At 55.9% G+C, this 10,463-nt stretch overlaps 1 protein-coding gene across 2 annotated transcripts in view; it reads left to right on the forward strand.

Moving 5' to 3' along the window:
- Window positions 1–10,463, forward strand: part of PLS3 (plastin 3) — a 44,559-nt gene that overhangs the window by 5,354 nt on the left and 28,742 nt on the right. The window contains exon 1 of one of the 2 annotated variants that reach the window (XM_006024437.2): window positions 2,124–2,281. The exons of the other annotated variant lie outside the window; for it this stretch is intronic. The gene's annotated coding sequence lies outside the window, so the exon portion shown is untranslated. Of the gene's footprint in view, window positions 1–2,123; window positions 2,282–10,463 lie in introns of those variants that run through there. 2 annotated transcript variants of the gene reach the window in all.

The following is a 10,463-nucleotide window of genomic DNA, read 5'->3' on the forward strand; positions in this document are numbered from 1 at the left end:
AAGAGCGGAGGGGAATGCATTCGCCCAGACGGGCTCTAGGAAATGAGATGGGAGTGTCCCTGAAACTGTTTAATCCGCTGGCATCCACCAGCTCGCCCCGGCCTGGGAGTGGTCGAGATCATGACGCTGGCACCGTCCCCGGTGCTATTTTGGGTTTCTGAGCATAATTACGCGTTGCGCCCACAAGACTGGGTTTCGAGCTATTTGAGGACCGAGCTGCTCTGAGACGATCGGCCGGGGAGGGAACAGAAACAATAGACGTGTCTTCTTTTTTCTTTTTGAACACGAGTGAACGGGTGTATTGCAGCGTATCGCCCGGCACAGCGCGGGTCGGGTCGTGTGCCTGGCACAACGAAGGAGCGGGTTGATGGTGACTTGGCCGACTCTTAGATGCAAGAGGGTTGCAACTCGTCTTGCAAGAAGACTTGCTCTCTCCAGGTTTTTAGCAGCCTGTGCAAAGGCCATTAGGTACAATATCAGAAAGCCTTGCCATGCCTGAACGGTCCCGTGATGAATTTGGGGGAGATGAGACTTGCTGCCATCTGTGACCCTAGCAGAGACCGCAGGAGGACACGAGTGACCTGGCAAAAGTTTCCTTGCTCTCGTTGCCTATTTGTAATCACATCTTGACGTTAAATTGGGCACAGCTCTGGATAAGACCGAGGGAGCAGGTGATACGCTATGTTAGAGAGACCCCAGCCAATAATGATACCGTAGCGCGGTAGTGACGTGAATCGGGATAATTCCCCCAAAATGTTGCTGTTAGTCTAGGGCAGAGGGCTGGGGCAGGCAGGATATTTAATATACAAATCTTATTATTTTGGTTCTTCTGGCCTGGTAGGAAAGATCCTGCTCTGTACACCACGCTTCTTCCCAGCGCTTGCTGCTTAGGGGCGGGGTAAGCAATGCTTTTCCATAGCATCGGGGAAAACCAACTTTTCCTTCTTCGTGGTTGTTGTGGGTTGGGATCGTGGCTGTGGTTTCCCGATATCCTTCTTGTCCAGCCTCCCTTGGTGTCTGGGAGTAATTGATGCTGGTGCAACTTAACGCAGCCTTTAGACCAGGGGTGGGCAGTTATTGCAGCTGGTGGGCCGCTTAACGAGGTTTGGTGAGCTGTTTCAGGGCTGCACCCTTGACATTTGCTCTGCCCCTAATTGCCATCTTGGGGTCAGAAGTCTTACCCCCTAATCCCTGACCTTTGGCACCAGACCTCCCTCCCCTTGCTCAAGAAATACTCCTTTTTGGGAGGGGGGTTGCTGTGTTGGAACCAGAAAAAACCAACTCATACCCTAAAAGTCCGACACCTTCTAGAATATATTTTAATTTTATTACAAAATTACGGATCCGGCCCCCGGGCCGTATTTTGCCCGCCCCTGCTGTAGCCTGCTCTGATTGACACTGGTTTGGTGCAGCCCGCCCCAGGCAGAGAGCGTGATGCTGGCATTCGTGGCCACGCCTGGGGATCTGGACCCGAATGCCAAAATAGGGGCATGATTTTTACCATCGTGAGCAAGCTGGCAGTTTTTTCCAGCTGTTAGATGTCACCTGGCTATTTCGCTGTCTCTGATAAAACCCGTGGATAGAGACCAGGAGGGGCCTGCGGGATTGTTGCTAGTAAAATGCAATGACCCCTCGCTCTGTCCATGCTTCGGCCCAGAGCAGAGGTCTTGCCGACGAGGAGGAAGGGAAAGATGTCTCTGAATCTGGGGTACAGATTAAACCCATAAAATAAATAAATACCTTTTTGCATCGGCTCTAACTAAGAGCCTGTGGCCCTGTCTGCGTCCCGCAACTTCCGCTTTCCGTCCAGCTGCAGATGTGAAGCCCGTGCTTTCTGCTGCTTCATGCTTTCCACACAAGGAGGCTTTTATTTCAAACCATTTTTGACGTCCGCCTGCCTTTGAACTGCTCCTATTTTTAACGGGGGTCTGGAGGAGGAGTGCTGATGGGTGTTGTAACTGCTTTGGTTTGGAAAATACACGGGCAGTGTTGTCTGTGGAGATGGGTAGACTGGACTTTTGGAGGGTTTTTTTTAGCAATAAGCTTCCATGCCCTGCGTGCAGGCTCTGACGTGTCCTGCAGCGTGATGCTGGGGTTGTGGCAGCATTTAAATAGCAGTGCTCAAGCAGCACGCTCCCATTTGTCGGCCGGGAGTCATGTGTGTCGCTGCCCGAGGAATGCTGGATTTCCAGATTCACTCGGGGTGTGGGCAAAGGTTTCTTTCCTCGGGAGCGATGCAAGGACGCTGCTGCGCTCCTTTCCCCGAGCGGGAGACCCACAGGTAAGGATGTCTCAGCTGATAGCAATTTTAAACTGACCTGCTGTGCTGGCTTGAAAACACTGGTAGCAGTGTATACATTTTGAGCATGCTCCGTCGATACCTGTCTTTTTTTTTTATTGACTTGTTTTTCTCTGATGCTTTTTGATATGCAAAGAAAATAACTGTAGTTCAGCTGAATCAAAGAAAAGCCTCTAATAAATGTCTCTGCGAGCTACAATTAATCTGTGCCTCTGATCCAATATTAACTCTGCGTGCTCGTTGTGCCGCTCGTGTGGAGTGCTTTCGTGTGGCTGTTTAAATGGGAAAACAGAGGCATTTTTGAGCTCTTTAAACTAGCCGGAGCGCGGTGTTTTCTGTTGAATGCACACGTCGCTCAGGCTCCTTCGCTGGCACGACTGGCTGATCGCATTAAACGGTGAGTGCTTGCAGCTGTCCCCCCGCCGCACTCTGCGAGGAAACGTCTCTGACGCTTGTAGCTGTCACCCCGCCGCACTCTGCGAGGAAACGTCTCTGAAAAGTTATAGGAAAGCATTGCCGACTCGGTGCAGAAAATAGAAACTGCACCTCCTCGATCTCAGTGAAGACTTGCCGGCACCCTGTGCTACGGCTGGCATCCAGCCTCATAGACCGGGGCTGATGTCTGAGCTGAAGTACGCTGATCTTCCTTAACTTTCCTGGTGAAAGGTATCCCCGTGACTAACTCTGAAACCGTATAATATTACTACTTAAACAGGAGCCTTCCCTTTGATGAATGCGCTTTCAGCACTTGAGTGGAGTGCCTTCCTGTTTATGCAGAACAGCAGAAACTTGGATGCTTAGAAAGTGCTTTTTCACTTGAAAACGTGGAGGTTTGCAACCTTTTTTGGCCTCCGGCACCCCTCGGAAAGTGCCAGCTCGGACCGCAGCTGGGCAGTGCTTTCAACACCATGAATTCCTATTTGCAGGCTCTGGGTTTACCCCACGCTGAGGTTGTGTGGCACCCTTGAAGGGATCTCGGGGCACCCTTGAAGAGATCTTGGGGCACTCTTGAAGGGATCTCAAGGCACCCTTGAAGGCATCTTGGGGCACCCTTGAAGTTTACCTCCTGCTAAGGTTATGTGGCACCCTTGAAGGGATCTCGGGGCACCCTTGAAGAGATCTTGGGGCACTCTTGAAGGGATCTCAAGGCACCCTTGAAGGCATCTTGGGGCACCCTTGAAGTTTACCTCCTGCTAAGGTTATGTGGCACCCTTGAAGGGATCTCGGGGCACCCTTGAAGAGATCTTGGGGCACTCTTGAAGGGATCTCGGGGCACCCTTGAAGGCATCTTGGGGCACCCTTGAAGTTTACCTCCTGCTAAGGTTATGTGGCACCCTTGAAGGGATCTCGGGGCACCCTTGAAGAGATCTTGGGGCACTCTTGAAGGGATCTCGGGGCACTCTTGAAGGCGTCTTGGGGCACCCTTGAAGTTTACCCCCTGCTAAGGTTGTGTGGCACCCTTGAAGGGATCTCGGGGCACCCTGCTGCAGCACCCGGGTTGAGAATCACCCTCCTTATAGGAAACAATCGCTTATCGACAAGGGTACCCTGTTCTCACATTTAGAGTGAAACCGGTTTCGGTCAGGAGCCTGCACATTTTTTGCTTTAAAACTAAAAATGCTGCCAACTGGGAGTTGAATCCAGGCGAATTCAGATGAGACACGATATACTTTCTCAGCGCAAGTGATGAACGACTCTCCACGCCGAGGTGGTTCTGCGTCGGCAATAACCACTCAATGAATAGTGGAGTTAAAACGCGTCTTCGGGGCTCCAGACAGCAGTGGGGGATGTGATCTGAGCATCGTTGGCGAACTTCTCTGGACTGTGCAATGCAACAGCGCCAACGAGGTTGATTGCAACAGCGCCTATAGGCCTTGAACTTTAATGCTTCTTTTACAGCGCAAATCCCACGGGTTCACAGTTATATCTATCTTCGGTTTGGGGCACGGGGTCCGGCCCTGGTGGCAGTGTTGCCTTTTGGTCCGTGTCTTCCCCCCTTGGCAAGTGATTTGCTGCAGGAAGGACAGTGGGAACTCCTTGCTGTCTGCAGAGAAGTTATTTTCCCATTGCAAGCTTTAAAAGTTATTTGTGGTCTTCGGGGAAGGAAAGGCCAGCAGCTTTTCCACTGCTGGCTTTTCCAATCCGCTTCCAGGGAAGATGCGATCTGCTTACTTAAAATCTCTCCTCCAAGAAAATAACTGCAATGTGCTTGTGATTATTTATTTTTTCCACCAAATGCCATTGAGAGGACTCTGGAGCACTGGACTTTTTACCAGACTGCTTGCCACGGCACTTAAATACTGCTCAGGAAGTTATTCTCCTTTTCAGCACGTTGTTTTTTCTGAAGCAGCAGCTCTCTGGCTCCTGCGGGATGGGGAGAAGACTGAATAGTACGGACGTTGTCCTCCCCCATCTCCCCCTCGCATCAAATCCCTTCTCATTTCTAACTCCTTCCTAGCAGGCAGACCGTGATGTGAAATTTCTTGGCTGAAACTTTTGGAACCACACGGTAAGCTGGTCATGCGAACGGCCTCTTCGCTTTCAAGTGCCCGGCGTGGCGCTCAAGAATGCGTCTGGCGTCTCTCTTCTGTACCAACCTGTTTGTCATCTGAATAATGGGTACAAGCCACTGATACGATCTTCTCCTTCCTGGCTCTGTTTTGAAGCCTCCTCCTGTTTCTTCTCAGGCTGATAAGAGGCTGTTTGCAAAACGTGCGGAGAGAGAGGGAGAAGGAGGTTGCACAAGAGGAGAAGCGTCTGGTCTCGGTGACGGCTCAGGAATGCAGCCACGATGGGTTCGGACTTGAACGAGCGTGTTTTGGGGGGTTGTGCAAGTGATCTCACTTCTGCATCTCTCTGCTGAAGACTCAGAAGTTGAGACTTCGCAGCGTGTCCTGCAGAGCAACACGCCTCTCGCTCAGAGCCGCTGCGCTCGGGCACGTCTAGCGGTCGGGGGATGTGGTCGCTTGTGGGACGTCCGGGTAGCGCGGAGCTGGCAGAGTTTCGGGCACGGGTGTGTGGGTGGAGAGGACGGGGACCAGGTAGGAGACGGCTGGGACTTGTCTGGCCCCAATCCCAGCGGATGTGGACCTTTTGCCTTGGTGATCGCCGGTTCAGTCCCTGGTGTTGGGGTCGTTATGTGGAGCCCCCAGAACCGGGTGCTAGGGCGGCCGTGTTTAGATGCTAGCATCCTTGTGCCTTTGTGGACATGGATTTCCCTCTACAGCGGTGGTCTCCAACCTTTTGAAGGTGAAGATCACTTTTTGAAGTAAAGGGTGACCCAGAGATCTACCCAGGATCTCTGATTTTAGCTGGTCCTGCCCCCTCCGCCCCACCAGCAGAGCTGCAGCATGGCTCCCCGAGGAGCCGCTTTGCTCAAATACGGAGAGATGTGCTACCCCGCCGGGCACGCAGGCCTCTTCCATGGGGGCAATAACTGAAGCATCTCTGCGGTGCAACGAGGCCCATTCCTGAATGCTTCGTGACGTGGCGCAGCCGGGATTGGCAATACGATCGTCCCTGCGGCTCCGGACTGGCACTGTATGCATTTACGGAGGCGAAGAGGAAGAGTCAAAGCCTCCACGGCTGCATTTCACCCGAGGAACGGCTCTTCCCCAGCAGTGAATGCTGTCCTTGGCTTTATGTCCAATGTGCACGGGCTCCGGTGATTAGGTGCCCAACGCCTGGTGTTTAGGGTGGGACCTAAGTGACCTCCATACCTTCAAGGATCTGGGCTGACGATGTTAGTCCCCGGTGCGGCGTGGCTGGTGGGTCCTGCCCCTCGTTAGGGTGGGGGTAGAGATGGGCAGGGGCATGGCTGGTGTGAGGTGGGTGAGAGGAAGCGATGCCACACTGTTACAAGCATCCTTTCCACCCTTGCACCTTGCCCAGTCCTCTCCTTCCTGCACGCTAGGGAAGCCGCACGGCTCCGCCGCCGCCGTTTGCAGGGCAGGAGCCACTTCCTTGTGCTCCGAGCGGCACGCTGGAGGTCGACGTGTCGCATGCTCCAACCTCCCTCTGCTTTCCTGGCCCAGGGCACTACTGATCACCCCCGCAGCGACTGTGATGGCTTTTAGCACGGCCGCCCTGACACTCAGGAGCAGCCCAGCGAGGCTACGAGGATGGACCTAAGTGCGTGGCTTTGTTCCCAGCAGTCCTGGTGCTTTTAACTTGAGGCCTATTGACTGCTTCATCTCTCCAGATGGGATTTCCTGCCAGCTTGCTCATGTGCAATGTCTGCGGCTGACAGCTCCGGGGCGGTGCCCTGCCCGGAGCCGAGCGCGCTGACGGCGTAGTGCATGAGCGAGGCGGGCCGTGGGGAGCTGTGTCTGCAGAGGGTGGTGCAGGATGGCTTAGGCTGGTCCTGATCTCTCTCTTAGCCAGAGAGAGATCTGGAGTCGAGCACCTGCTCGGGCACTTCCCGGGTTAGGATTGCAAAGCGGCTGAGTTTTTCGTGGAAGACCCAGGTTGCTTCCTCCGCGCGCCCCTGCGACGTCTTGGTTTGTCACAGCCCCAAGCAGCATCTTTCTTCTCGGAGGGGCCCGAGCAGGCAGCCGTCGTTCTGCTGCAAAATCCCCCTTGGGAAGCTGTCGGGGATGAAGTGAGCTCCGGCGCAGGTGGGGAAGGTCTCGGGAGACTTTGCCCTGCTGACGTGTCTCTGGGTCTGGCCGCTGCCTTGGCTCCTAAAGGTATCTTGGCTAATGAGCTTGACAGACATTTCCCCCCACAAACATGGGGAGTTTTTGTGCCAAAGACCTCAAGGACTGCCCCTGCCTCTCTTGGTGCAGCTTTGCCCTGCGCTAGCCCTGGAAACCTTTGCACGCTTAGTGATGGCTGGTGTCGATGCCCTCTGTTTGGGTGGGACTTCTCGTTAGGTGTGTGATTAGTCTTTGCATGCGTCCCCTCCTGCCTTGAACTGGTTTCTTTGGGTGCCACATCTACAGGGTGCATCTGCATATAGACATGGGACTTCCCTTTTGTGTCTGGGATGTACCTGCGTTGCAGGAGAACTGGGAGGTCAGTTAAGACAAAAAGTGCTTTTTCCTAAAAGCTGTGTGTTGGGCAGATTGAAAATTTTCACTGTGATTTAAATCAGAGTTCGTCCCTGCAGGGTCTGAGCCCCGGATTGAAAACAGCAAACGTCAAAGTGGTGACATTACTTATGTGCACAGGCTCTGGCTTCCCCGTGAGCGTGCTCCGAGCAGAGCCAGCTCCCCGCGGGGAGCGCAGCAGCTAGAAGGACGTGGGCGCTTGCTGCCGTCCTGGCGCCGGACGCAGGGTTGGGGGCAAAGGCAGCCAGGTCACCAGGCACTTGTCCCTCTCTTGCACATGATTTTCGTGCTGTTTTGCAAAAAGCATCTTGGAAGCATAAGGCTTCCCCAGCCTGGCGAGTGGCTGTGCCTGTCCGGGAGCACGAACAACTTCAGGGCATCTGCTTGTTTTCATAATTAGGAGCAAATGACACAACTTCTCTTGCGATCGGGACTTTGGGGTTGTGGCCATCTGCCAGCAATCCCCGCACCTCCATAGGGCAGCTTCGATGGCTGAAATCTGGCCCGAAGGTGGGACTCTGCGCTGCAGCGGCCTGTCCCCCGGGCTGGGGAAGCAGGGAGTTGCTTTTCTGTCCTCCCCAGGGAGTCCAGCTGCCCGCAGCCCGCCTGGCACCAGAGGAGCCGTGCCCCCCGCGCGGGAGGAATTCGGTAAACAACGCTGGCTTCTCTGGCATCCACGTGGCGTGCGGGAGAGGACCGCTCTCTTAATAGGCTTTTTAATGTTGGCAGGGGCTGCCCTGAACTCCCCTTCCTGATGCTTTCTACCTGCATTCACGATCTTAGCATCCGTTAGAGTCTCGCAGGCGTGCGCAGCCTCTTCCCTGAGGGCACGACAGAAGATGATGGTGAGAAAACCCTGCAGCAGCCTCCTGCAGTGCATCAGGACAGAGGAGTTTTGCTAGTAATTGAAGTGCGCAGCTGCCCGCTGCCCCGGGGGGCATTCGACCTCCAGCCACAACTGGGCTGGTGCGTTTGCCGTCGGATGCGTTGGGGATGAGGCACTGCAATGCACCCGGGCCCGGGACGGGAGACCCCCAGTGTCGGCTTGCATAAGCGATGCATTGCATTTCCTCGGAGAAGCCCCCTTGGCTGCCGGCCAGGCTGGCACTTCTGCACTTGCATAGTTGGGCTAGGGCTGGATGAGACTAACCATCTGGTATCCACGCCAGGAGTGAGGGAGCCTTTCCTCCACCCTCCCAGGGAGGAGAGGAGGTCCTCCTGCATTGCTCCCCGCTGCCGACACTCAGCAGTGGCCCGGTGGCTTTCCAGGCCTGGCATTTCTCAGAGGAGGGCACGGATGGGTGCTGAGCAGACCCCCATCCTCGTCGGGTGGAGAAGGAGGTCTGAGCCCCAGGACGAAACTTCCCTGCTCGGGCTGCCAAAATCACCCCCTGGCTTTGGTGTGGTAGGTTTTGCCGAGGGCAGGGGCGGAGGGGACCGCACCTGACAGCAAGGTGGGACGCTCTCCGCGCTGGCCTTCCCGCCAGCGCCGGCTGCCTGCCCTTTGGCCGACTAGCTCGGCAGGAGGGTTGTGCAAGTGGCTGGCTGTCCGGCCAGAGAAACATCCGCTGGGTCCGAAGCGCCCTTCGCTTCGTGCTTTCCTGGCTCATTTCTTCTGCAGCCTGCGGAGACGGTATAAAACCGCAGGTCTGCTCAGAAGTGAAATATGTGCTGCGAGTGAGTCACCGTTCCCGGATGAGCCTGGTTTAATGGGATGAAAAAAGGGCATTTTAATACCTTGCTGCTTGTTTACATGCTCCAGTCCTGTCTGCGTGTGAGAGGCGCTGTTTCCGAGAGGAGAGCGGGTCGGGAGGGCTGGGGTTTTCGACTCCTCTAGAGAGGCAATTTGCTCCTGGACCGAAGGCGAATGCCAGCTCTGTTCTGGTGGGAGCATTTAGGACTGGCTGTCAGGAAGTTGGGAGGGACTTTTAATCCTCCGACATTTAAGAGGTGCGTGCACATTTTGAACGCTGCATAACTCTTTAACCTCTGGAGAAGCAACGCGAGTGGGGCTCGTACCCCCGTGGCCGGTGGAGTCGGGCACGTGGCTGCCGGCTTTGCACAGACCTGCACGGGGCCAAGTGGCTCGTGGAGCAGGTCTGACGGGCGCCTCCTGCATCGAGAGCCGGTTCTCCGGGGAGGAGCCGCTCTGCTTGTGGTTAATCCACGCAGGAGGAGGAGGACTCCAGCCTTGCTGCCTGGGCCAGGTGGAAAAGCACCGGTGCATGGGACCTGCTGCCCTTGCTTCCCTTTCTCTGCGTGGGCCGTGCATCTCTGAGCTCGCCTCTCCTTCGGGTCTTGTGAGCATGCTCCCAAGGGGCAGCGATGCTCCTCGCCTGCCTCTTATGGACCAGAGACCATCCCTGCCTCGACTTTGGCAGTTTTTGGGCATCCTCTGCTTCTCTCCCACCACCCCCATAGACCGCTGGGAGCCCCCTTCCCTCTGCACACCTGCCTTGGCCCTTCAGGGAAATCAGGGACAGTGGCAGGACCGATCTGCCATGCCCATGCAAGCAAGGGTTTTTCAAGGGAAGTCAAGTAAACCTGCCCCATCCTCCACCCCAAAGGACTTTGACCCTGGCAGGGCAAGGAAACCTCCCGTTGGCCTGAGCCCGCAGGCTCCTGCCTGCCCACCGTGCTGGTGGTGACAGCAGGGCAAGAAAACCTCCCGTTGGCCTGCGTCCGCGGGCTCCTGCCTGCCCACCGTGCTGGTGGTGACCTGCTGCTCCACGGCTGGAAAGAAAAGTGCCGTCCCACGAATGAACAGTGCAGAGAAAGGGTCCTTTTGCATGGTGGGGAGGGGCTGGTCGGAGGCCACGGGGCCGCCGCGATGTAAACACGCCAGGACGACTTGACCTGGGGTCAGGGGATCCCGGTGGTCCGGAGCGTGACCAGGCAGAGGGGGCTGGTGCTGCGGGGCTGTCTCCCGCCTCTTGCAAGCGGCGCGGTGCGGTGCGGCGCGGCGCGGCCGGAGGGCTCCCCGTTGCAGACGAGCCTGGCTGTCGTGGCATGCAATCCGTGGCGTGTTTTAAAAGCTCTTCTGGAACGGCGCTGGGTGGCTTGCAGCTGTTGGTCCCAAACCCAGGGCACCTCTGTCTCGACCCAGCCGTCCC

Source organism: Alligator sinensis, unplaced genomic scaffold, assembly GCF_000455745.1.
Source record: "Alligator sinensis unplaced genomic scaffold, ASM45574v1 scaffold1059_1, whole genome shotgun sequence".
Lineage (NCBI taxonomy): Eukaryota > Metazoa > Chordata > Crocodylia > Alligatoridae > Alligator > Alligator sinensis.